This window comes from Plasmopara halstedii, assembly GCF_900000015.1.
Source record: "Plasmopara halstedii genome assembly, contig: Scaffold_430, whole genome shotgun sequence".
Lineage (NCBI taxonomy): Eukaryota > Oomycota > Peronosporomycetes > Peronosporales > Peronosporaceae > Plasmopara > Plasmopara halstedii.
The window spans coordinates 594,457-595,379 of record NW_020187350.1 but is presented as its reverse complement, the minus strand read 5'-3'; positions in this window follow the sequence as shown (position 1 = coordinate 595,379).

The window sequence follows — 923 nt, the reverse complement described above, 5'->3', positions numbered from 1 at the left end:
CAACGCATCAGCCAATGCATTCTGCTTTCCCGGCTTATACTTCACCTCGAAGTTATATTCCGCAAGCTAGATAGCCATCTAGCCATCTTCTGTGAGAGGTGGGGTGGCTGAGTCGCAGTGCGTAGTGACGCATGATCTATATAGATCACAAGCGGCTTGGAGCCGAGCAAGCTACGATTCGTAAAGTCCATGTCAAAAAGTGCACGAAGGTTTCATAAGCTCCACTAGGAGCTGAACCTAGAATGTAACTGGGTTAAACGAACCCTGATAACAGGGGTGTGTGTGTCACACGAGATGTGCATGGTGTGACCACACTAAAAAAATGCAGTACGGGCTAGGTAGCCATGTATTTAGATTTTACTAGATATATTTAGTATATTTAGGATTCTTTTAAAATTAGAATAGAAAATAAATTGAAATCAGTGTTGGATTTTAAACGGAAGAGTTAATTAGTCTTGGGAAGGCAATAAACACTCTTGGAGTAAGCGAATTGCGATTCGCTAATTCGTACTTGTTCTAAATATGAAACGAAAGGTCGGTGACCTTAATTACGCTTCCTCAAGCGCTAAGCTAAGGCAGCCCCGCTGCACTTGGTAGCACTTGTAGTCATTCTACACCTGAGTCGTTTAGACTGACCCTCTGTGGGGATGGAGGAATTTTCCTCTTTGCCCCAGGGCATGCAGGACGGTCTTAACAAGCTGATGTCCTTGCTTGGCCCTGAGGGCGTGCAAAATCTTGTGGCACAAGACCCCGAGGCAATCGGTGCGCGTCTAGAGGCGTTTTCAAATTACGAAAACGCGCTGCTAGAGCGCCTGTAGCAGAAAATGTCTGCATCGTTTGCGTCTATGACGCCACCGTCAGTGACGGAAGATTTTCCCCGCCCTCAGCCGCTCATGGTGAGCGTTAAGGTCTTTGAGGGAAAT